The sequence below is a fragment of the Carassius carassius genome, chromosome 3 (genome assembly GCF_963082965.1).
Source record: "Carassius carassius chromosome 3, fCarCar2.1, whole genome shotgun sequence".
NCBI classification, from domain to species: domain Eukaryota; kingdom Metazoa; phylum Chordata; class Actinopteri; order Cypriniformes; family Cyprinidae; genus Carassius; species Carassius carassius.
This window is the reverse complement of record NC_081757.1, coordinates 40,307,028-40,332,000: the sequence shown is the minus strand read 5'-3', so window position 1 is coordinate 40,332,000 and position 24,973 is coordinate 40,307,028. Positions and strand designations below refer to the sequence as shown.

Genomic DNA, 24,973 nt, shown 5'->3' with positions numbered 1-24,973 from the left:
TATTAAACAGTGTAGATTGATTTGTCATCATTCATAATAAATTAAATGCATTAATTGTGTTAAATTTCTTTGAATTGCAAATCAGTAAATTCCTCTTCCTGTCATTTCAGTCCAGCTTCCTACGGGGTGTAGCCAGTTCAATTCAAAATCACACTCATGTATTGAAAGAGAGACAATTCTTTAATTCTGAACTTTATGCAACCCTGATGTAATTGATCCATGAAAGGTTTCCAAAACCTCTGAAGTACTGTGCTTTAAGCCTAATCCTCATACATCTGTGAGACTAGCGCTCCACGTGAGGGATCTTTACGCCAGCTTACACCATTCTTTGCTTCAGTTACAATTACAATAAAACTATGTGTAAAACACTGCAATAATAAAACATTATAGCTTGTATAACTTACTCAGGAAGCCCCCGTTCCCCTTATGATAGCACCATGTGATAAACAGCACCATGAGGAGTTGAACTGTAAGGGCCACTCAAACTTGTGGCTAGGCCAGGTGTTGGACCACCACCTTCTTCAACCCAAACCAGCCAAACCACGTCCTTATACTCTCTCTCACCTCCCTACTGGTTTTGCAATAGGAACATCTGGATGTGGAAGTGCAGAAAGCAGACTAGAAATACACGGGCACAGCAGGCCCTGCTCTCTCATTCCCCAATCCCCCTCTCCCTTTCCCTCGCTCCCTCACTTGTGTCGAAAATCTGCTGGAGTGGTCAGAGGTAGAACAACATGTGGAGCGGCCGTTTTCTCTTTCGTTTTCCTTTTTTTGTGTTTTGTTTTTTCCCCTCCTTCTCGTTCCAGGGGAGATCCAGGCCAGTGATAATCCCTCTCTCTCCTCATTAAAGGGAGCTGAATAAACACAGGCCTCTTCCAGTTGTTCCTGCAAATTTCCTCACCAGCCGTCAGGAGACCTTAGAGCAGGCCGGCCCTTCAAAGGCCTGGAGGGCTGGAGGTGGCTCGGGGAGTGCTGGGTCAGGAACATTAGCTGCCACTGAGGGAGCTCGGCCCGGCCCGGCCCGGCCCGGCACTCACTTAGCCTGCGGTCAGAGCGAGAGAGAGCAAGAAAGACAAAGACAGAGCACAGGAAGATAAAGCTAGATACATTTTGTGAAAGTTTTGTTGCATTTGGCCCTACTTTGGGCATTTGGATATGGTTGTGGCTGGACTTAGGAAGAAATATTTCAGAGTTTTAATAACACACTCACCTAGCCAGGGGCGTCAGACTGGGGGTAAAACCAGTACTGATTACCAGGGCCCCAAAGGAAGAGAGGGCCCTTGAAAAGTCTGGAATATATATTTTCAAGGTGGGGGGGGCCCATTAGGACTGCCTATGCATAGGGCCCGGGATCTTGTGCAGCGCCCCTGCACTTAGAACAACACACCACACACTAATAAGGTTTTTGCAGTGGGCAGGGACTCTAAATGAGTAGTAATACTCCAGACACAGGACAATCTTCTACTCGGTTAAGTTAGAACCTGTTGTCGGCCTTGTTTTAATTTACAAGCAGTGTAGTGACATTCATTTTCTCCTCTCTTCACTTCCTGCCCATCAGCTAAGAGGGGCAGCGGTTCACTAGCGTCGTTTGTGGAAAAGGCAATTAAACAGTCCGAATAACTGCGGCAACTTCAGCGGAGAGCAAAAAGGAGCCAAACCTCTCATTTAATTGGTTACTCAATAACTCTGTAGGATGAATAAATTGATCAAATTGTGTCCCAAGAGGTACTGAGGAAAAAGCACCCCTAAAAATGCTAAAAGCGTATCTATTATCGCAGTCCACTGTTTCTATGTTGGGTTTTATTTCATGTTGTTACAACAGCCAGATTTAGATTTTCATTTTCAAATTATAATCAGTGTGACTGAAGGAAAATAGTGTTGCCAAGGACAAATCAGTTGTGCTCTGGTGCACTCAACCTTAAAAGTGCCTCTACCTAAATTATATATATATATATATATATATATATATATAGATAGATAGATAGATAGATAGATAGATAGATAGATAGATAGATAGATAGATAGATAGATAGATAGATAGATAAATATATAGATAGATGTGTATGAAGAGTTCAGATGCAAAAACCTCTAAATGCCATCTGAAATTTTCATCTAAAATTAAGAATTTTTTCAGTCTCCTATATTTATGTTCAGTTATTTCACTTTAATAGCCTGGAAAAGGACCTGCACATTGCCATTAAAGTAAAGTGACTCAACCTAAGCATAGGAGCTTGATAAAAATCCTAATTTTAGATGAAAATTTCAGATGGCATTTAGAGGTTTTTGCATCTGAACTCTTCATATATATATATATATATATATATATGCTTAGGTATAGGTATAGGTATGCTTCACTCTACTCCATTTGTTGTCTGCAGCAACTGTGTAAATCAAATTTGGACTAGTTTGTGAATTATAGTTTCGATGCGTGTGTGTGTGTGTGTGTGTGTGTGTGCTTTACGGAGATTATTTGTCTGTGTGTGTGTGTGTGTGTGTGTGTGCTTTACGGAGATTATTTGTCTGTGTGTGTGTGTGTGTGTGTGTACATGAGAAAGCCTTGTGGCCATCTGACTCCCATCAGGCCATTATTATTGGTTGAGCAGAGACTCAGTGGCAGAAGGACCTGCCTAGAATACTAATGAGCACAGCAGGTCAGCACACACATACACACATTTAGCATGCACATGTAGTGTTTGATCACTCATGTATCAGAAAGGAAACAAGATGGACACAAGATGGCTGCCATATGAACGTACTCTCTGGATGTAGATGTGTGCACTTCACTTCATCGGGGTGCAGACATATCATAGCTTACACATGCTGAACTAACGTCAAACACTGCAGTGTACACACACCAATGGCTGCTACACAAAGGCAAATATGGCCTTCTGCGTCCCCTTTTGGTCTGTTGTACACGCACACACACACACACACGTAAGGAGACATATACGAAATGGTCATTACAGTGTACAAAGCAAACATGCAGTTCTGCTGCTTTAGAAAAAAGCTTGTATTTAGGTCCATTTTTAACTCTACATACAGTATGTTGGGAAAAATGCTTGTTATTATGAAATATATGTATTATGAATATTGTTGACTCTATGACAAATTGCTTGTCATGTTGCTAATTTTTGAGTTGTTTTGTATAAATAAATGTAAATGAAGCTTGTAGAATGGCAGGCTACAGATTCAAAGTCGTCAATCTACTGTATTTCTACTGTACTGTCTTTCAACAGCCAAGCAACAAAAAATACACTATAGAAGTACGTTTAAATTGCCCATATTGCAAGTCTCAGTAACACTAACTTCAATATTTGCTGCTGCAAGATGTGATGTCATATTGCATTCACTCTCATATTTCTGGTGGCTGATTATGACATAAACATATAGCTTTAAATATCAATTCGAAAAATTATTTGAGAGCTGTGAGGAGAAGATTTTTAGCCAATGACTCTTTATGTTTCTCTGTCTCTGTCTTTCTCTCTGTCTGTCTGTCTGTCTGTCTGTCTGTCTGTCTCTGTCTCTGTCTGTCTGTCTGTCTGTCTGTCTGTCTGTCTGTCTGTCTGTCTGTCTCTGTCTCTGTCTGTCTGTCTGTCTGTCTGTTTGTTTTTGTGGTGCATAGATAAACATTGACCTGTACTGCACAACACTGCTTCCTCCAGTGGTAAGAGTCACATTGTAATTTTTAATTTTTATTTAATTTTTTTTAACAATACCATAATTTCTGATAAAAAATTGAAGAGCTAATTAATGAACACAGACGTATTGATTAGTACAGCGACAAGGATGAGACATAATGAGAGGCTGGACAAAAGCTGAAAATGTCAAAGCCAAAAGGTTTCCAGAAATGAAGGGAGTGAAGAAAGAAAAAGAGGGCTGGTGGAAGGGTTGGTTAGGTTGAGTTGAAGGACATGGAGAGGTACGCTGACCCCGAGGAGTGGGGGATGCTGGAGAAGAATTGTGAATGGCGTGTGATGGGCTCAACGTGTCCGACTTTCAGCCGACTCTATAGGACCCAAGGGAGAGCAGGGTCAGGAGTGCCCCCTCCATCCCCCTGCACATTACAGCACCATTTCAAGCCGCCCAGCACCTATTTCCTTCAATAAAAACTAATAACCTTCTCTGTCAGGAATCAGAGCAACCCTTAAGTGTTGGACTGAAGGGGCCCATGCAGGATGGGTTGTAATTGCAGAACAGGAGTCCAACCCCAACCCCCAAACCTGCACACACACACCCAAAGATCCCCGTTTTATAGTGTGTTGGACTTGTGTATGTGCACTTTTTCACTCAGCCTATCACTCCTTGTGGCTTTGCCGCTGATTGCATGTACTGCTCGGACTCTACTCAGCAATCAGCCAAAGGCCGTGGAGCAGCAGCTCAAGGACGTTTTTAATTGGAAGGATGCTGCGAAATGGCACATTCATAATATTCACAAGGAAAGCAGGCCAGCTGCTGTAATGCACTATGGTGTGTGATTCAGATCTGCACATATAAATAAATATCTTTGTCAAAATCAGGATGTGCTGAGGGCTTGCATATTTGTGATCATTGAGAAATATTGTCCATCCACTATTATTATTATTATTTATTTATTTATTTATTGTTATTTTATGAAAAGTGTGTACTAGGTCACAGATCTCCTATCAAGAAGGTGAGGCCATATTATACTGTTTTGGTAACCGAATTTATCTATATCATATTTTACTGTATCACAGAGTCGTTTATGATCTGCTTCGTTGTTGTAAATATCTGCTTCAGCCAGCTCTCTTTTTGTTTGTCTGTTTGTGTTTGTTTCTTTTGTTTTTTTTTTTTGCTTTTTTTGTCTTATAAAGTATATTTTTACAACTATTCGGTGCATGAGGAATCGCTAAATCGCAAACTTTTTTTGCAAACCCATTTGACCAATTAGATCAAAAGATTAATTAATTCATCAATCTGGAATCATTAGTCCTGATTCTAAATAGCTGATAGAATACACACATGACTTGATTGCTGAAATCATCTGATAAAATGATTCCCAGGTCAATATACGTTCATCTCATTAATATAAGGATTTACTACTAATATTTAACTGGGGCACAGCTGTGTTTCAGTAAAAATGATCTAGAACCATCCCTGATTTCTAGTGAAACTGGTCTGGTTCTGTACAAAATACCAGGTTCACTAGTTGCTACTCTAGATATTTGTACATCCAATTTATGAGTAACATTTTCGGGTCTATTTTTGCAGTAGGCATTTGTTTACTAAAACTGGCTCCATTTCCTGTAATAAAAGCCATAATGGTAAATTTGACAGGATGGTTATTGAGTCAGTGGGATAAAAGAACAGCCGTCACTTCCATTATATTTTGATTTTAAATGCACACTATTAGAGAGACCCAGAAAGCCAATTTCTCTGACTTTTGTTTGGTATATATTATCTTCAAACTTTTTGTGTTGTAGAAAAGCAAAGAGAATGCATTCACACCACCATGATTTTACTATCAAATGCACCATTCCCTCTATCCCCCTCCTCTTTCCGCTCTATATCTCCATCTCTTCCTCCTTCTCGGCTCATTTTTAATGGCAGATGAATGAGACAAATGGCCCCTCTTTGCTGCCAACACTCGGGGCCCGGATCAATTGGAGACCCAGCAGTAATTAACTCTTTGCTAAACTTACACCATTGATTTCCATTTAATGCTGAGCACCACACTCTAAATGAAGACCGATACCTGGATGCAAGGGTGGAGGACACTGTAGGGTGGCGAGATGTGAGGACTTGGGGATCTGACAAATTGGGCCCCGTTTAATTGGGAGTGTAGCAGGCTTAGAGGTGCCCAGTTGGAGAGAAAGGCCCAGCTGGGGACTAATTGGGGTGGGTTGTGCGCACCGGAGGGGACCCTGTCATTGTCTTTAGTTTGTTCCTCTATTACTCCACAGGGACCAGCTTGCCCAGCAACTGTAGTGATTCCTTATGGTGGAGCGGTCATGTGACCAGCAGAGTGTAATCAACAGCCCATGTCTGTGGGCTTTCTCCCAGTCTCTCTTATCTGCCCGGATCTGTATATCCATCTTTGCGTAGCAGAGCCAGGCAAGTTATTAAATACTTGAGGGCGTTAATGAATAGGATGTATTCTCAGGCCTTGTTTAGTTTTTGTATTATGGCAGTCTGTCAAAGGCTTCCTTTGTTTGCACTTTCTAATTGAATCTGTACAAACATGATCCCCTTTCAGAATGGGGGTCTGCAAGGCAGCAGTTCACCGCACCGAGGCACTGTAGACGGAGCTGTTGTCGAAGTTGGAGAACGTCAAATCTCATTTGGGCAGAAGGCCGCTGACGGAGAACAGAAGGCGCATGAAGCGCTTCCACAGCGGCGGATACATACTGTCTTTTCCCTTCTCCTCTTCCTATTTCATTTATTCCTGACTTTGATACATTCTTCAGAAGCATTAATGGTTTAGTCTCAGATCAGTTTACCATCCCGCCGCCATCTATCAAGAAAATAGATGAAATTTTGCATTCGAAGCCATTGTTAGCGAGATTCTCTCCCTGTTCTCTGTAGTGCAATGGTTCGCCAGTGGCATGATGGCTCTTGTCTGAAACAGTTCTCCATTGTTCTATGGCCTGGTAGGGTGCTCAATGTCTCACTTAAACTGCTGTCACTTGCCAGCCAATGAACTTGGCTTTAAACTTAGGGAAATCCAATTGGAGGCTAATTCACCATAATGGGCTGATCAATACTAATTATGGGGCCCCCACGTCGAACAAAAGATATCACTCTGGGCTCACATGCACTTATGTGTGCACGCAGCAGTTAACTTAGAGGATGTGCATGTGTGAGTGTGTGTTTGCTTGCATGCGTGTACCTGTTTTAAGTGAACTGTGAATTTGTAGTCATGCTCCAGTTCTATGTTTGATAAATTTCCGATCAGATGCAGATCTTGCTTGTGAGATGGAGATCTGAAACTGGCCATGCAGACTGTTTTTAATGGGTCTCATACTGTTTTAATTGATGAGCCAGCACTGGTTAAGTCCAGACTCCTGCAGGCTGGCGGTGAAGTTAGGCCTGCTTACAGACTGAAATTTAAGAAAGACTCCAAACGGCCATAAAGAACCGACACTGGAAGATTCAAGTGGAAACTCAGGTCAAAACGTGTGTGAAAAGTGACCCTAAAAAGTATTTGGAAACCTAAGCCAAACTATAAAACTTTACATTGCATTATATCAATGGATCACATACTTTTCAAGCCAAGTTACCACCTAACAAGTCTCTTTAAATGCAAGCTTATGGAGTTTTAGCAGCATACACCATATTTAGATATTTAGAAGTTTTGCAATCCAATTAAATTCTTTTGCAACCACTTTAAATATTGCAATCTGATTTAAACACACTTAATGTGCAATAAATAAATATATTTATTAATTAGTTACAATTTACAATACAAATACAATCGCTCTATTATGATTATTATACAGCAACAATAGCTCTCTCTGGTGTTATTATCATTATGACGCAAAAAAAAAGTCCTGAATCTTGTTGTTTTTTAGAGTCAAATGCAAACAGATACTTTTATTTTAATCGCAGGTTTAAAAAAACGTGTATTTATATCTAACTAAAGAAAACATGACCTTTTCACATTCTGTGATGCTGACGTCTTATTGAAGAATTATCATGTATGTGTAATTATGTAATTTGCTATTCAAAATAAAATATTTTAAAATAATGTTATGAATGAAATGTATATAGTCATAGTCAGAGTTGTGTTGAAAACTGTAAGTTTTTTTTATAAATAGTTGTGGATAAAAGTGTCTGCAAAATGCATGCATGTAAATGAAAATTAAATGATCTGTATTTAATGAAACATGTCCAGTTTTATTATTATTATTATTATTATTATTATTTTACTATTTATAATTATTATTATTAAGTACAGTATCAAATTTTATTGGCATTCATACATTAAGCATGGCTTAAGTGTCCAAATACTTAAGTGTCCAAATACAGGTTTGCAGGTTTTGTAGGATGAATCCAATTTTTGTCATGTCCTGTTCCAGTGTCAGATTGGGTGAGTGTAGACCTGGGACATGTGTTGCATGATAAATTAACATTTTCCGCTCGCTCTCTCACCCTGTTGCATACAAATACATGTTTGTGTGTGTGTGTGTTTGTGCGTACACATCCTGTAATTGCATTAAGAGAATGACGCACTTTCTTACTCTGTTTAAACTCATTGTAATTGTTAATGAATGGTGCACTACTGTGGTAATGTGAGAGGACAGAGAGACGTCAATGAGAGATCGTTCATAAAACCCAGCTCAATGAGACAGAGCCTGTCTGGAATGTCACGTGCGCTGACACAGACTGCCTGAGTGTGTTTGAAGTCCGACTGGCATCCACTCATTGTGACATGACTTTTATGAGGAAGCGATAGACACGACCGGACAGAGGGGGAGAGAAAGTAAATGAGTTGAACCAGGATAAAAGAGGGAGAGGAAGATAAGACAGGATGCAGAGGAACAGGGACAAACAAATAAACAAAGAGTAGCCGGACAGAGCTGATGAGTTAAACTTCATATTCTGTTTAAATTGACATAATGTTTTGTGTCAAAATTAACCTATATATCTATAGAGTTCAGGCAAAGTGCAGCACTGGCTGTAAGGAATGTGTGCCAAGCCAGACTGTTGGGGTTTTTACTGTAGTGTGAAATTGTGAAATTGCTTTCAGCACACACTAACAAATCAAGAAAAATGACTTACACGCATTTGTATAAACAGTCGGGGGAGAAACACAGCTATACTGTATGGAATGGAATTTTCTTGTTATTACATGCTTTATTCAGAATATTTAAGGCTAAATAAAGCTTCTATGGTCATACAATCAGAAAGAGGGAGACAAATGTGTAACAAAAATGCACAAATAAAAGAAAGGTTGCCTTACTGTATATAATTTCCTTACATACTTTAGCTTGTAAAAACAGGTTGAAAAATATATATGTAAGGCAACCAATGCACTTTTATTTGTGCATTTTTGTTACCCAGTTGTATCCCTCTTTCTGACCTTGTGACCATAGAAGCTTTATTATTTTATTAATTTCAACAATTTGTCTACTTATTTATACACAATATATGATATGTCATATGCCACAGATGGCATGAATAGACCTTAATTTGTATTTAACCTGGAATATTGTAACTCTCTTCTGGTTTCCTTGACTAAGTCAGATTGTAAGATTTTTGATGGTGCCTCTGAGACCACCAACCCTCATGTCATTTTGATCACCCATATATTGCGACTTGTAATCATATTGCGGCTTATAATGATAATGGTCCTGCAGTCCATAAAAACGGCTGTATATTTCATAAATATTAATTCATACTACAGGTGTGTCTGAAGTATACAGGCAATAATGACCTAAGTAGCTAAATAAAACGCTATATTAGTTTACGATGGCTTTCTCTAGATTAAGAGGAGAGTGCACAGGCATGTCTCATGTGTATGAATTTATACGTGTGAGCTGTAAATCCACTGACGCCATGCATTAGCTTAATGGCATTGTTTCGTCGCGTTCTGTCAGGCTATGTGAAACACAATGGTGTGTGCATCGCACCTCCGTTCCCCTCCCCCGAATCCCCTCTTATTCGTTTTTCTTTGGCGTTTTGCCTTCTTCGCTCATATTTCTATGCCCCTGCACTATCTTGGACAGTCTCTCTCTCTCTCCCTCTCTCATCATTTAAATAGTGGACCTCAGAGCGGTTGCCATGTCGACCAGCCAGCATATTACTATGGCAACTGGTCTGTGAGGCGAGCCTGCTGATTAGGGAGAAATGTGCAGTGTAGCCTGGCCAACAGTGAGTTGCAAAGAGAGAGAGAGAGAGAGAGCGAAAGAGAAAGGAGGTAAAGGGAAAGGTGTTGGTGGGGGGGGGGGGGGGGTCATGTGTGTATGTGTGTGTCGTCTTTAAGTGCGTAAGGCCTTCTATAATTAGAACTGGGTAGACATTTTTACCAGCCCAAATCAGATCCGTATAAAGCCACAGCCACAAATAAGTGGCTCACTGTTTTATTTCCCATAGCAGGACACGTTTAGTTAGTGGTGTTGACCTGGGGCACTCAAGTTAATTGTCTTGTTTGCCTTTCTATGTCTTTGTCTGCCTAATATTTCCTTCACGTATATCAATACATGTCCTGCTTGTTTCTATCTCTAGGCACTTCATGTCTCTTCACCTCTCGGCTTGCCAGTGGTCACTTTTACTATTACTCATACTTTAGTTTTTCGAAAACCTTAACACAAACTATCCATTTTGCATTCAAGTCCTTCTAGAAAGTTCCTACTTACCAGTTAAGAAATGTCAATTCCTGCACTATATGTGTTCACAATTCGTATTCATAATTTAAGTCAGAATGAAATTGACTTTCTCCCCTTTATTTTTCACTTTATGACAAAGGATAGAATGTTTTTTGGTGTTAATACAATACATATTAGGTAATAATTAATGTTCCTACTATAGCAATAACAGCAAATTATGCATAATTACATGCAACTAACAATAAACCAAACTTATAGTAAGTACATGCTGTAATATATATATATATATATATATATATATATATATATATATATATATATATATAGATATATATATATATATATAAATATATTACTCAGTACTTGAATGTATAATTACATTTTAACAAGGACATCTTAAAATTGTACCTAAATATTATTATGGATATAAAATATTATTAATATAAAAATGGCCTATTTAATTTTCCTTAATTTATTCGACCCTCAGCTCAAAAATATTAAAGCTTAAAAAAAGTCCCAAGTGTGGTAGTTACAACTTGATAGTGTGATTGCAAACTCAGAAATATGATCATTACAACAGACACTGTGTACACTGCCCTGCATTGTTTGGATCAATGGACATGATACTTGTGCAGCTTTAGGATAGTCAGGCTATTATAAGCAAACAACCTTATGATTTTTATGTAGTGGTATTAAGCAACAACCCTAGCACCCAAAACCATCTTGACAACTATCTTGGCAAACACCTTGCAGTGTAATGTTTTGCATGGGCAAGCACTACTAATATTTACTTAAGAAAACCTAAAAAAATTTAGTTTGACATTTAGAGACATCATTTTGCATAGCTAGTCATGTAAGAAGCATTGCAGCCTCAACATTACTGGCTAACATCATATTTGAGGCTATAACTTTTCACTAAGAAATTACAAAGAAATGGCAAGTAACACACTGAAATTTGTGCCTGTTGAAAAGCATTACAGCTGCAAAATTTGCAGCTAAAGTCATGTTTTATGCTATACATTTTCATTTAAGAAATTGCTAGTACATTTAGCAAATAATTGCAAAGTAATAGCAAGCTACATTGAAATAACAATTTTAAAAGTAGAAAGACTGAAATATTATTATCCCATAAAACATGCTCTAGTAATCTTTGTTTTCACTAGTTTTCCAAAGCTAGCTTTGTGAAAAGCATTACACCCTTACCATTAGCAGCTAAAATCATATTTGAGGCTATAAACGAGCTCAGTGGTTCCTGTGTGGAGGGTTCGCTGGTTGATCTGGTTGGTCACGTCTTTGTGGGAAGGGGAGGAGGGTCATAAAAGAGCTTCACCCACAGCTATGGCATTAATGAACAGCACACAGGGGGGCTGTACAAAGTTGTCTCACCCCTCACGCACTTACCAGGCCCCCCCAGACCTTCCTGATCCATCAGAAAAACTAATTACAACATCTAATTAGAGAGAGAAGGAGAGAGACTGACCCATGCAGCTCATTTAGGACAGTAATTACGCCTTATTTATTATCCATCTCGCAGCTAAATAAGACTCTGACATTTCAATAACAATAAAAGGTGGAACATTTAAAACAAAAAGTGTCCGTACTAATTGCCCATTTACAGATGAGAAACAGGATGCTGCTATTTGCATTCGAACGCAGTTCGTGTCGGCACAGGGCGACAACGGTGCAAAAGAATGAGCTCGCAAACGAGGCTGACCCTCATCACAAGCCAACCATTATTTTTTAGTGGCGCTGCATTTATTAGGGAGTCTGATTTTTAATAGCCCTCTTTTTCTTTGTTGTGTCAGGTCTTTCCATCGTCCGCCTCTTGAACCGCTTCGCGACACATTAGGTCGCCACTTTGTTATGAGCCTGTGTGTGGCCCGCTGCCAGAATGGAATCAAAAAATTACTAATAATAGCGTTCAGAAAATGGCCGGCGTGAAGGATGCTGTGGGGTATTTATTAGATTTTTATGGCCGTTTTTTACAGTAAACCTCCCCCAGCCCTAGCCACCTTTGTACATTACAACGTTTTATCTACCATTTCTCTAAAACTCCTGTTCTGCTCTTATCGCACAAACCCCCACAACCCACCCACCCCTCCTCCTCCTCTTCCTCCCATCCGAACGGCTCATTAGTGCAGTGTGCGTCTGCTGGTCTCATTGGCTGCACTGGAGGTGGAAGAATAGCACATAATTATGAAGTTAAGATGGCATTACGCTCATCAGGAATTATGGATGAGTCTCTGGGCGCCGGCCTCTGTGTTGACTCACCATGGGCCTGGCACAGGGAGGACGATGCTGATAGCAGACGTTTGGGTTACAAGTAGAAAGGTCACCTAGAAGAACAGAATCTCATCGCTCAGAACTCACATCACCTGCCTTAACCTACACACACACTTACTGCAGTCATCACCAGTCACGGCTGACACTCATGTCCTCCAACCTTGTATACTGTTGCTAAGGCAACTACCACCTACTCTCTCACACCCTACTACATCCACCTAAGGGCATCTCTGATGGAAACCCTGCAGTCTCAACCTCCTTACTCAGAATCAGGTCTGTATTTATGCTTAGTAAGCTGTGAACCTAGATAGCATCACTGACTACAGTATGCTATGGAATAATTCCAGACATGAAGGCTATTTCATAATTTACATAGATAGAAACATAATGGGATACTTCACTCATATATATATATTTATATATATATATATATATATATATATATATATATATATATATATATATATATATATGTGAACCTTCAAAAAATATTTAAACAATATGCCACTTACCTTTCTTTTCAAGAATTCTTTCTTTTCATTATTTTTATTTATGGCTTTTCTGTGCATAACCTTCTATTTGCTGAAATAACCCCTTTAAACACTGCCTGAATGACTCATTATGAATTGAGGAATTAACCTGTCAGTTTTTTAAAGCACATAATTATTGATAGTTTGCGTTTAGATATGTTATGCTGTTTATGTGTAATGAGGACTTTTGGACAAGTTAGCTTGTTATGTACGTAGTTCAGCTTGACTCTCACATTATCATTAGATAGATGGGCTCCTGTGAGACTGCTAAGCCAGGCTGATCAGAAAGGAAGAAAGCAAAGGAAAAGGAAAAAGAGGAAGAAATTGCAATCAGTGACTTGCTCGTGATCCAGTGCATTCATAGTGTTCGCCTCATCCCGCCCACTCGAGACCTAAACTCAGAACTTACTGTGTGCCAGTGCAGTAAACAGGTCCAATTAGAACAGTTTCCCCATCACACACACACACACACACACACACACACAATATAATGCAGTGCCAGCAGCAGTTGCCAGCATCTTAATGCACACTAATCTTTATGATGTTTACCTGCTAATATGGCTTGATTCAATAAGTCAAGTGGCGACAGACAGATTTCCAGAGAACTAGAAATCAACTGTCAATATTTGACTCGGTATGCACAAGGTTTCTTTGTGCTAATGTAAAAGGCGAGTGTGTACATCTGTGTGTTTTTCTCTTGCATTAGAAATAATATTAGAGATAAATTAACATATTTACTTTGATATCAACCCTTTATGGGTCAATGATGTGAAAGCATGTCCATGATAAGGATATTAAAATGCAAATTAAAAAAACTTTAACTTTAAATAAGTTAAATAAAAATACATTTGGTTTTATGTGTGTGTGTGTGTGTGTGTGTGTGTGTGTGTATGTATTTATCTTTATGATAGAAGGACATTTTTGACTACGTCCCCCAAAAACTGCCATTTTAATTTTATTTGAATGAAAACCAATATTAATAATATTGAGGGTCATGTCATTGACCCTTATACAAATTTATTCACACATGCATATGCACTTCGTGTCCATGTGTCGTGGCCTAATGGTTAGAGAGTTGGACTCCCAATCGAAAGGTTGTGAGTTCGAGTCCCGGGCCGGCAGGAATTGTGGGTGGGGGGAGTGCATGTACAGTTCTCTCTCCACCTTCAATACCACGACTTAGGTGCCCTTGAGCAAGGCACTGAACCCCCAACTGCTCCCCGGGCGCCGCAGCATAAATGGCTGCCCACTGCTCCGGGTGTGTGCTCACAGTGTGTGTGTGTGTGTGTGTGTGTGTGTGTGTTCACTGCTCTGTGTGTGTGCATTTCGGATGGGTTAAATGCAGAGCACAAATTCTGAGTATGGGTCACCATACTTGGCTGAATGTCACTTCACTTTCACTTTCTTTTTCTTTTTTCAATAGAGAGAGTGATTTAGTTGTTGACCTTGTGGATGCAAAAAGGAGAGTTGAAGCCAGGTGACCCATAAAGGCTGGAAAAGTTGTTTTGGGGGGCCTCTCTCTTTTCCCCCTCCCTTCATCCCTCCTTTCCTGTCTGCCTTAGATTCCTCTCACTTTCTACTCCACTTATCAGCTGAAATAAGTGCCGTCATCAGCGACTGGGATTGATGGCAATCCCAGCATGCACCCTGCTACATTATTTAAACCTGGAGTGGACATCAAGATTTCTGCTTTTGTCTTCTAGTCTTCAGCTGTCAGAGGTCTCAGATCTGTGATTCCTGTTGTGTCATTTAACCAAGCTCCAGCGTGGAGCGGCACAAAGAAGCCCGACAATTTGACAGATTTGAGCTCCACCGCTGTATCTCAATAGCCCAGTCCCCAAAAAAACTGGATTATGGCTTCACAGCCATGCGAATCGACACGCAAAACCAGATGCACAGACAAGTGAAAAAGAGAGTGAGCTCTTCACCTCAGAGCTGTGGGGGAAGAGTTTGAACAATGTCTCCCCAGGGGGGTGATATTTTATAGTTTGTGTCCATCAGTGGCATGGCCCGGGGCGCTGGGGTTGACAGTAAGTGCTCTCAACACCGCTGACACTGATTCATCTGAGCTACGACATACATGAGACGAGGGGAGGGGGAAAAAAAAAGAGAAGGGAAGGGTGTCGGGGCGACATCTTGGAAGCTTGCACACACGACACAGACTTTATCTTTTCATCCGCGCACACGTAAGACCTTTGTGTTTGTGCGTTTGTTGGTTGGGCCGCCCGGTTTGAGAGCAGACCCTCCAATTTAACATGGCATTTCAATTTCTCCTTCACTCCACTTGCTCCGTTCCCCTGCTTCTACAATTATATCGAAGGGGAAGACTGTGAACCCCAGGCCTGCAGGATACGCATACTAAGCAATCAATGTGTCACCTCTTCTTGACAGTCCTTTTTTCCCCTTCATACAGAAGACCTTCTCATTTTTTCTTGTCAGCAGAAGGTAATTTGCTGTATTGTGATTCGGCCCAATAGCTGGGTGATGGAGGTGCATGATGGGTCTTCACCCAAACCCCCTCCGTCCCATGCACACGCGTTCTAGATGGCCTCCTCGGCTGGAATGGAGACACCCCACCCACAGCCGCATCTCCATCTGAGGCTGTTAAATGTGATAAGCGTGGAGTGTGGCGCATGGGCCTCTGATTAATAAAAGATGGGGCTGCTCCGAGCTCCCAGGGGGATGTCCTTTCTGAACCGACCCACCCTGTGCGCACACAGACACTCCACACAATGCCTCTTGCACCCGCACAATAGACAGGAAATGGGTAGCGAGAAACAATCATGGAAATATAACATTTGAAATGTCTGCGTCCTGTGCCCCTCTCATCTCGCACATGTGCATTAAAATGGACAGCGATTCGCCTTTTGAAAAGCCAAAAATATGACTAATATATTCATATATTTGGGAAATACATATGTGAGACGGGAAATCTGATACCCCGCTGTTTTGGAGCACAAAAAGCAAATTTTGACTTTTATATATTCTGATTTTGAACGTGTGCACTGATGCAGTAATGTTTTTATTGTTGATCTATATTGAAGAAAGGGACATTACATCCTTTTGCATATTTATGGGGGAAAGTGTGAGTGATCCGGACGCTTCCGTGCAGAGAAGCTGCGTGAAACCGTGTCACCTCTTCACTCATTGACATGTAATGGCTTTGTTACCAACAGACGCTTTGTCCTTATTCTCCTCATGTTTACACGAAAAGACAGCATAACCCTGGTTGCCCATGGAGACCAGAGAGACATCCCCTTTTCTCCCTTCCTTCTTGGCACTTGAATGTCTCAAATTTAGATGAATCATCCTCTTTATTCTTGGTTTCAAATGAATAAACTGGGGGATAAATCATAAACCCACAAATATAATCATAAGGATACACATCCAATTTTTTTTGCGAAATTTAGCAAAATCGCATAGCTATTCCTCAAATAACACAACATAAACCTAAACTCACATGTACACACACAACTGTTCATCAAACCAGTACATCAGCCTGGTAGCTTGTAGTTTTTCTCTTAAAACTCTTGAATCTGTGCAGTTGCTGTAATAAAGTTGCTGCTCCTTTGTAGATGCTGCGTTTATTTTTTTCATAACCACACCCCCGCCGCAGGACCAGACAATAGCAGGACATTTCTAATTTTCTGCTGGATAATGGCAGTCATGCTAAAATGAAATAGGTCAGAGGTCAGATTTGCTGGATGGGATTTCTAGGGACATGGACCTTTCCCTTTTCATAAATACAATGCTTTAATTTGATTGCATTGGGTATTGTCTTTTCAGAATGACAGCTGAGAAAATAGCTCATGCTTTGAATGAATTTCATATGCCAACAATATAAATTCAGTTTTATGACCAGCATTTTGGAATTGTATGTCAACCTTTGGGTTTATTTGCTTATTCTGTAATGAGTGCATCCAGAAACGATGCAGCTGTGCATGTGGTCTTCTGATATTCATGTCTGTGTCCCTTTTGACCTCATCAGCGGGCTCCTCCCACTAGCCTCAGCTGAAATAGATTGATATAGCCGCCGCATGAATATGTATGCAATATGCACATTGACTTGAACTTGGTTTTGACCTTTGTTTCCATAAACAATATACATACACAAACATGAGCCATCGGCTTCACTCTAGACAACTGAGGTACATAAGATCTTTCCATACATCATTTTATATATATATATATATATATATATATATATATATATATATAACTATGTTAAACCTGTGTTGTTTGTGTTAGTGTAAGGTTTTTATTTATTTTTTTGCCAGCAAACTATAGTATATACACTAGCAAAAACAGACGATAAATAAAAATTATTCTTGGCCCTAATGAATATTATTGGCCAAAAATCTAATGGCGTTATTTCTGCAGTCTAATGGATTTTGTTACACTTCAATCAAATCTAAAATCTATCAACAATTATTGCATAAGCTAACCAAAAAAATATATAAATTCATTTTGCAAAATAAGGGGTTTTACTAGCAAAAGAAAAAAAAAGTCAATTATGTGTTAAATTTAATAAAATACATTTCATTCAATAATTATTGCAATTATTTGCAATACTTGCCAAAATCTAATGTTCATTATTAGTATAAAAAAAGGTAAATTAGTGGATAACATTTCATTACAAATTCTAAAATCTAACAATAATTATTTAATTTTTTGAATTGCAAAACTGAATGGAAATTCCAGGTAAAATCGAATGGATATTACTGGCAAAAATCAATTTGCAATTATTGCAAATTCTTGACAAAATCCAATGGCAGCTCTAATGCAAATGATTTGGGAAATCTATTGGCAATTTCTGGTAAAAAGCAATGGCAATTAGTGGAAAACGTTTCATGAAACGTTTTAAAATCTGGTGACAGTTGTTGTATATTATTGGCAAAAATCCAGTGGATATTGTTGGCAAAAATCCAGTGCCAATTATGTGTGAAATCTAATGGAAATAATGGCAAAAAAATGAATGGCAATTGTTGGCAATTCTTTACAAATTCCAATAGAAGTTCCAATGCAAATTATTGTAATATTATTGGCAAACATCTAATGGCAATTACACATAAAATCTAATGGTGTTCACATGCCAAAAATTTATGTCAATTCCTGGCAAAAAGAATTGGCAACTGGTTAAGAACATTTCATGACAAATAACTAAAACTAAACTCAGTTGCTGCTTGCTGTAATCATAAAACAGAATGAAAATCTTAACAAAATCTAATCGCAATTTCTCTCAAGTGGTACTCTTCAAACAAGCACTGTATTAATGTCTTTGACATTTCTCCCCGCTCCATGTTCTCATCTACATTTAAGTCCATATCTGTGCTGGCATGAGACTCCATTTCCCAGAGAGCAGCACAGGAGAGGAGGTGAGTTGCCGTACTCTCTTAAACTGCTGCCCTGGAAGGTCATTGCTCACAGTCATGTGAGAGGCCAGTGCGGCCCCTTGGGCCCTATGACAAACAGGGCTGCAGTGCTGAGGTGTGTGTCAGGGGTGTTTTTCCACAAAGCATTCTATAAAAGTGTAACTGCTCCGTATTTGCCCTTTCCTCCCTGTACAGACGCACTGCTCAGCCAACAGGCCCCTAAAGAGCTCTTAAGAAATGCTGAGCCAACACACAAGCCGGCCCTGCTAGCAACTCTAGTAATTCTCTTTCTCACTCGTTCTTCCACTTTTCTGTCCCTTGCTTGTGCTGATTCACGGCAGACTGTGACCGCCTCAGAGGGGAGAGCAGGAAAGGCGGTGCTTGTTTGGGGCCTGAAGCTAATTATGGAGCATTAGAACAGGGCTAAATAAATGTTTAGTGTTGCTAATTGTGTGCTAGTGAAAACAATAACTATACAACAGATGCCCTAGGGCACAGGGGGATGAGAGGCTCTGGGAATAGAGGGCCTTGGCACGGGGCCATCGGCGCCCCATCCTCCAACCCTCCTGCTACCTCACCAATGATCTGTGCCAGCAGCACTGAGAAACACATGCAACCTGGCATCAACAGTTAGCAGTCAAGCTGTTTCTGCATGTGCATATGTGCTTCTGAGTGTGCGAGATAGAGTTCCCATGATTCCCAAGCTGATGTTGCACATGCAAACATGCACCGCAGCAATCTGTCCCTGACACCTTCACACATCGCTGCATTAATAAACATGAATTAGTAACATGTAGCACTATTAGACCAGGTCCGGGTGCAGAAAATCTGAGAGCACAAGTTTGTGCTTCTGAGAAGCTCTGTCACTCAATTCCTTATATTGTCCCAATGCATCTGTTTCTTTTATGTCTCACACGTCTTTCTTTGTATTTCTGTATGTCTGTGCTCTAGGTTTGGATCCGCTCTGTGACGGGAGACAGCGTTTGAACGGTGCACACTACTGGATCTCCGGTGGCCTGCCGGTACGTACGCCCACTCTCACACAGATTTCCCAGCAGCACCTGAGTGAATGAGGCTAACATGAGTCTTTACACCGGCTTAGACCACACACAAGACATGAGTGACAGCGTCACATCACAACTTCATGTGTCAAATCAGAACTAGAGATCCAGTCACACTCTGTTCTACTACAAGAATGACAGGGAATCTGAAAAACACACACGCGTTCGAACTTACAGTGGCCTCTCCGGTCTTTACCGCAATGTTTAGATAAGATTAGCCTATCTCTTACAGCCAGAAAGGCTGCGATGAGCAGCAAACATATGAGTCTGAACTGTTACAGCGTGTATGTGCTTAACACACACACAGGTGGACTGCAGACTGCCTGTCTCAGGGCCAAACCGAGGCTCCCTCAGCAGGACTTATGCATGCACATTGCAATGGAATCTCCTTGTAATCCAGTCGTAATGTAGTGCTAACTTACTGGCAGACACACACTGCCACAGGCTCTTATTGATCATTTTACTCACACATACACACAGTCCTGCACTCACAGGTGTGCACATATACTCTATTGTGGCCCACTGACATATTTGTCTGTTGCAACACTAGCCTAAGGAAGTGAAACCTTTTCATATCGCACCTTTTCCTACTTTCTTGCAACCCTTTCCCTTTTTATTCCCTCATTAATCCATTGTTTGTTTGTTTTTTGTTGTTGTTTTTTTTTTCTTTACTGATTGTGGCATTAGCACAGATTGCTAACAATTCCTTCGTTTTGAAGCCTTTCTGCCTCACAGTCTCAAGGGAGCAGTTTTCGTTGTGTTTTTACTAATTGCCATAATTTATTGACTTGTTAAGTTTTCCTGACCAATTAATTGTGCCTTTTTTTCTCATTCTTAACAAATACATGTCTCGCCCTCATTAAAATAGCAGGACAGGATTTGCGGAGCTGAAATTATAGAATGAGGTCATTCTTTTTATGAAAAATAGATCTTGCACATAATATATGTATACCAAAAAGTATAAATATCAATCTTTTTTGAAAATATACTATATATCCAACATTAAAATTGCACAATAAAATATTTGATTTGCTGTAGCACATCCATTATTGCAAAATGAAACCCACAGCCTAAGTTTGAGTCTAAATTTAAGATATGAACTTCTAGGTGTGTGTAAATAAAGTGCACACCTCAATTTCCCTAATTTAGCACCTACTGCAATAAATCAGGCCCGGCTAACGTAATCACTCTAATAACCTGCAGTGTGTCTGTGTAACCACTTAAAGAAATAGTTCAGCCAAAAATTAAAGCCCATCCTCATTTTGATTCAAATCTGTATGACTTTCTTTCTTGCATTGAACACAAAAGGAGATATTTAGCAGAGCGTCCATGCTGCCTTTCTCCATACAATAAAAGTGGATGGGGACCAAGGCTAACAATGGTGGTCAATCACTTTTGTAGCCTGGAGAAAAACAGCTTGGACCTTCTGGAAGATAATCCTTAGAAAGTCATATGAGTTTGGAACAACTTGAGTAATTATTGACAAGTTTTGGGTGAACAAAGTTTAGTGCGCAATCACAATCCAATGTTGTCTCCAACTCTGTATTATAGGTCTTTATGTCATTGTGTCTCGTTTAGTTCCATGTTTCAGATACTAGTTGGCAATGCAGGGCACTACAGCCAGCATGATGTCATGCCAGAGGTGTACACCTTAAATGTGTGTGTTAAAGTTAACATTTCCATTACACAAAGGTATTCAACAGAAATAGAAGACAGGGCTTCATTCTCTAGGTTTTAGATTGTGGGGCTGATAGGTGATCAGTGGTCTGACATCCTGCATCACTTCTCTTCATTATAGCCTGCAGACCAGGCCTGGTCCTCAATCAGCCCTGAGTACATCAGTTGAGCACAAACCACAGTGCCGCCGAAATACACTTTGGTCTGGATCAATACAGGCCTCCCTTGGGCTCTTGTGCCTGATCCCCCCTGGTGTGTCATGTGACTGAGTGGCAAGACAGGCCTGATTTTCTAAACAGCCCTTGCCTCATCCATTGTTCTCCACTGTAGGACCCGCAGCTCTTCTGTTTATTTTCCAGACTTTTGTCCAAAATGTGAGACAAATATTCAGTCAATAGAAAGTTGAAAGTGTCTGTACTCCAATAGCGAGGGACTGATACATGTCCAATAATTGATATCCAATTTCTGAACGTTCCACCATGATACATTGGTGCACAGTTGGGGTTTATGCAAAGATAAGGCACCAAAATCCTTAAAGTGGCCTGCCATTATCCTCAAGGCTATCAAATGCATTGGATCTCGGTATGTTGTTTTCTAATTATGAATTCCTTTGGAAGTGATCGCTGATATTTAACAGGCCTCCTTATGAATGAGAAGTCACCGGGTGTAGTCGTTCTCAGGTAAATTTTATGGTACACGACTCCATCGCCGTCAACAACAGCCATTTTTTTTCCTAGAGAGAATAAATGATAATTAAATTTACAAAGCAATCAGAATTAATCGTGTACCATCTCCCACAGAGATTACACACCTCCGCCTCCCCCCGCGCACACATATGCTCATTTACTCACCAGGCCAAACCTGTGCCTGTTTTCGTTCATACATTACCTTTCTCGCCCACTCTCTCTCTATCCGTAAATTATTTTGTATACTTACGGCGAGACTCATTAGTCACCCCTCCCTTCCGCGACTTAACGAGAAAGCGATTAGAATGCATGTTAACGCAGTCCCAATGGCTACTCCTGCTCACTTCTGTACGTCCACACCACACTGCTTTACCTTCAGCACTGCCTCCTTCTGCCTCTCTGTGAGATCTCCCCTTCTCTCCCCTCTACCTCTCTCTTCTGTGGCTGCAGCCTCTCTCTCCTTTCCTCGTCCTCTCTGCAGCCTCTCTCTCCCTTTCCCTCGCTCCTCCCTCTCTTAGAGCTGCAGGCTGCTGGGGGTTTTAGATGGATCACTCTCACAATGCCTGATCAATACGGCTATTGATCGGCTGGCAAAATGTTTATAAAATCATCCCGGGCAACTGGAGCGACGGGGTGTAGAGGAGGAGCGCGAGCAAGGGGAGGGCTGTGAGGGCGATGCCATTCGGCCAGGGTAGAGGAGGCAGCGTGCCCCTGATTGGTCGCTTCTCTGCCCGCCTTGCCAGGCAACTAACGGGGTACGTTGTTCCGGCACGGCGCTCTGCCAAACTTTTAAGCCCTACGAGCCGTCACCACCACCACAGCAGCGGCACCGTTTTTACTGCACGCCATTGGCTGCCAGCCAAACTCTGACAGCACCCACCCCCCAACATCCCAGGAGTCAGTAACCTTCATTTGCATAAATTAGCAGGCGGCAGGCAGTGCCAGCCTCTTAATGAGTCAGTGTCATGTCTTCCCTCCTCCCCTCACTCGCTTTCTGCTACACAAGGACCCGCGTACTCCCGGCTCACCTGCTTTGCAGGTTCCCTTTGGCATGGAATACCCTCTGGAACCTTCTCCATTTCACCGACTCTCTGTGTGGCTCCTGGGACCCTGCTCCCACTATATCAGCATTATCAAACAACACATCCCCATGGATCCCCCTGCTCCTGTGTGAGCTTGTGCTGAGAGATCTCAGACTAAAACACATGCGGAGTGCTGCCCTTGTCCCTGAGCACATATGCTGGGATTTTACTTTTCTGAATGGTGCTGCGGATCCGGCAGACAGTTTTCCCACCTCGCACTTAGAGATGCTAACCACAGCAAATCTAGCTAATATTTTCATCTAGAGAGAAGGACTCGTCCTTGACATCCCTGCAGTCGTGACAGTAAAAGATCATTAGCATTCATCAGTCATTCCTCAGTGTTTGAGAAATAACACTAATCTGCAGTTCTCACAAAGATGGTAGAAAGATACCTAGAACAATTAAACTGTTGCATCAGGCTCTGCTAATGCTTAAAATGTAGCAGCAGCTTCCTCGTTGCACAGGAATGTTTAAAAAGCCCACAGGTTATTGATATAAAAGTTTTCAGACACAAAATATAATCATTCCATGTGGTGTAATAAGTAGGGTTTTGTATCTTTAGGCACAACACATTTTCATTTCAGGTCACAATCTCATTCCAAAAAGATTCTCTGTGCAGTTCAGTTTTTCAGCATAGATGCAAATCTTTAACAAGTTGAGGTGGCTTGTTGCCAAATTCTGTGTACAGATTCTGCATAACAGCTGTGGTAAAATATGGCCAACCCACCAGCAGAAATTAAAGTGAATTTAATAATGTAGCATCAGGTCTGTAGCTTTCTTTCTGATTGAAGTCTGGATCAGATAACTTTATCGTTTTGTCAATCAGTTAAAATCTTGTTTTCTGTGGTTGAGCATTATCATCAACTATATATTATATATATATATATATATATATATATATATATATATATATATATATATATATATATATATATATATATATATTATATTAATATATAATATATTGTTAAAACATCTATATATGCCACTACTTCAGTGGTCTCTGTGTTGTTTTGGAATTGACAATTGTCACGCACCATATGGTACTTAGCTGTGTCTGTAATTTTTTTTCTCTGTTTTCTTTGTTAAAGAGAAGAGAATTAAAGAGAATTATTAATAAATAATGTCTATCATTTGTTTGATATGAGACACAGTGTATCTATGATATCCTCCAAATCCTAGTGTTAGCTTAGCTTTTCTACCGCTGCTTCCATGGCACTTGAAAACATTATTTTAAAGCCTAGGGCAAAGTCACATACTGTAGGTCAAGCCATTAAGCTGAGTCAGTTTAATTAAGGTGGTGTTTTTAATTAACCATAAAAGCTACTTATCTCCCCAACTAATTGGAGCATAGATGGTCTCAGCATCAGGTCTGTTCTGAAATACTAACCCTGTTGAAATGTATTAATATTAGCATAAACTGCCTAAGAATATGAAAACTAAGAAAACCAGAACATTTACTCTCATTGTCTAATCTTAGTATATTTGCTATTTTGGAAGAATCTAAGTGGCAGATTACTTTTTGCAAAAATTGTACAATTTTTACATGACCATAAATCTTTATTGGCCATACAGAATTTGACATCAGCAATAAAGGATATGGGGTTTCTTCTCCCCTTTACCATGCTAACTGTGCTCAGTTTTGCATTGTATTTAATTAATTGCATTTTGTATTATATTTTCTCTGATTTCCAACTCATTCAATAGATGAGAGCCACAGTACTAGACCAGTATAGTGACCATTGCAGGTGACTGACTCTGCTGTGCTGGAAGGCCCTAGATAATTTTTTTTCTCTCCATCGTTTTCTCTGTAACTTCTCAGTCTTTATCCTCTCACTTCTTTTCTCTTCATTATTTTCCTTTTGCTTCTGTTCTCTCCCATTTTACTCTTTCATATGCCCCCTCCCCTCCTCACGCTGCATAAGAGGGTGTTTTATTTATTCCATCAGAATGCATAGGGGCTTGGGTGTGCGTGCTTCACACAGAAATCAATTTC

At 40.3% G+C, this 24,973-nt stretch overlaps 1 protein-coding gene across 1 annotated transcript in view; it reads left to right on the top strand.

Moving 5' to 3' along the window:
- Positions 1–24,973, top strand: part of LOC132126850 (zinc finger homeobox protein 3-like) — a 208,623-nt gene that overhangs the window by 1,926 nt on the left and 181,724 nt on the right. The window contains exon 2 of the mRNA XM_059538409.1: positions 19,423–19,493. The gene's annotated coding sequence lies outside the window, so the exon portion shown is untranslated. The remainder of the gene's footprint in view (positions 1–19,422; positions 19,494–24,973) is intronic.